Source organism: Portunus trituberculatus, chromosome 46, assembly GCF_017591435.1.
Source record: "Portunus trituberculatus isolate SZX2019 chromosome 46, ASM1759143v1, whole genome shotgun sequence".
Lineage (NCBI taxonomy): Eukaryota > Metazoa > Arthropoda > Malacostraca > Decapoda > Portunidae > Portunus > Portunus trituberculatus.
Window position 1 is genome coordinate 30,655,235 of NC_059300.1, and position 2,500 is coordinate 30,657,734.

Genomic DNA, 2,500 nt, shown 5'->3' on the forward strand with positions numbered 1-2,500 from the left:
TATCGGGAAGAAATACAACAGTGTGTCTTGACAAGGTTGTAAAATTCTTAAAGTTGGAAAAGTAAAGGAAATGAGAGGAAAGGATGAAGTGAAGGTAGATATTTTACAAAACCAATACACAGTAACAGGAAATGATGTAAAAAAATAATATAAACGTTGCCAAAAAGAAAACATAGGAATGAAGTGCAACCGTGAGTCATGATAAGGTTGTAAGATTTTTTTTAAGTCAGAGAAATAAACGAAATGAGAGAAAATGATTAAGTGAAGGTTAGGTTACTGAACAAAACTAATACATAATAACAGGAAATGATGTCAAGAAAAAAAATATATAGAAATAAAAAAAAGAGCACTGTGTAAGATTAAATATATATAGTGAGAAAATAAAGTGAAAGAAAAAGAGAGAAAGTGAAGGGGGATTACAAGGCTCACAAATGAATTCTAATAGAAGTTACGTCAGGAAGAATAAAACATGAAGGAAGCACCAGCAAGGAGTGTGCCGTGGCAAGGCTGTAGGATGTTGATAGATTGCCTAAAGTTAAGAAAATGAAAGGAGTAAAAAAGAAAAGAAAATATTTGTTCAATTATGAAGCCAGAACACCAAGGTCATATTACGGCGGTGACTCTGTAAAGCTGAGAGAGAGAGAGAGAGAGAGAGAGAGAGAGAGAGAGAGAGAGAGAGAGAGAGAGAGAGAGAGAGAGAGAGAGGAAGGTAGAAAAAACATGAAAGGATTAAATTTAAAGTTGCAATAACAAATAAAATGAAATAAAATATGATATACACATGAATAAATAGGAAACATTGAAGACATGCAGATGAAATAAACAAGAAGACAAATGATGCAAAATCTGGTGAGGTGGTTTTCACAAATACAACTGTGAATAAATAGAGAACATTAATGACAAACAAAAAGAGTATACTTGATATGGAAAGAAGACACGACGATCTTACTGGGGCTACCTGGCATACACTGACAGCAGACACAGAGATGAATGGAGAAAGATTGGATAAGACAGGGAGATGAAGATAGGAATACAGAAGGCTAGGGAAGATAATAGTTTTGTAGTGGACAGATAATAATGATAATGATAATCAAGCTCAAGATTAAAGACACACATCTGACTAGTAAGGAGAGAGAGAGAGAGAGAGAGAGAGAGAGAGAGAGAGAGAGAGAGAGAGAGAGAGAGAGAGAGAGAGAGAGAGAGAGAGAGAGAGAGAGAGAGAGAGAGAGAGAGAGAGAGAGAGAGAACTAGAAAATAGGTTTAGTTGTACAGTACATATTAATAATGATGATAATTAAGATGGTGATAAAACGAGAGAGAGAGAGAGAGAGAGAGAGAGAGAGAGAGAGAGAGAGAGAGAGAGAGAGAGAGAAGCTTTAATTTCTAGCATGCGAGGCCACCACCACCACCACCACCACCACCACCACCACCACCACCACCACCACCACCACCACCACCACCACCACCACCACCACTTCAGCCTCCCATAGATGGCGTTAGAGTCAAGGTAGGAGACACTTGTGAGAGTTAAGAATTTTAGAGACATAACAAGTAGCGCGTGGTGTACAAATGGGAGGAAGGTTTGGCATTCATATAGTGTCTTAATGCAATGTTGACCGGGAGGAGAGTGGAGGGAGCGTGCAGGAATACAGAGGAAGGACAAATAACGTGGTTTCATTTTATGTGTGGAGAGAGAGAGAGAGAGAGAGAGAGAGAGAGAGAGAGAGTCTGTCTTTAACTTTTCCTACACTGACTAAAACTAACAGAAATATGAAAAAAAGAGATAAAGAAAGAAAGAAAGAAAGTGACAAGCTAAGGATGGACTGATGAAGAAATAAAGAAATGAAAAAATAAATAAATTGATGGGAACAAAAAGAAAAAAAAAGTGAACAAGAAGCAAAGGAAGAAATTTAGGAAATAGTGAAAACGGAAGATAAAATGAGAGAGAGAGAGAGAGAGAGAGAGAGAGAGAGAGAGAGAGAGAGAGAGAGAGAGAGAGAGAGAGAGAGAGAGATATTTGAAGACAATGGAAGAGGAGGAGAAGGTAGAGAGAATTATGAAAGTAGGGGAGGAAGAAGAGAAAGGGAAGGAGGAAGAGGGGGAGACTTCGCTATACAATGTATGAAAAAGGGAAAGAGGAGGAGGGAGGAGGAGGAGGAGGAGGAGGAGGAGGAGGAGGAGGAGGAGGAGGAGGAGGAGGAGGAGGAGGAGGAGGTGTAGTGGTTTATATTGAGGTGAATAGGAGATGAGATATATATATATATATATATATATATATATATATATATATATATATATATATATATATATATATATATATATATATATATATATATATATATATATATATAGTACAGGAGGGAGGCGAAAGTAGTAGTAGTAGTAGTAGTAGTAGTAGTAGTAGTAGTAGTAGTAGTAACAGTAGTAGTAGTAGCAGTAGTGATGGTGGTTGTAGTAGTAGTAGTAATAGTAGCAGTAGCAGTAGTAGTAGTAGTAGTAG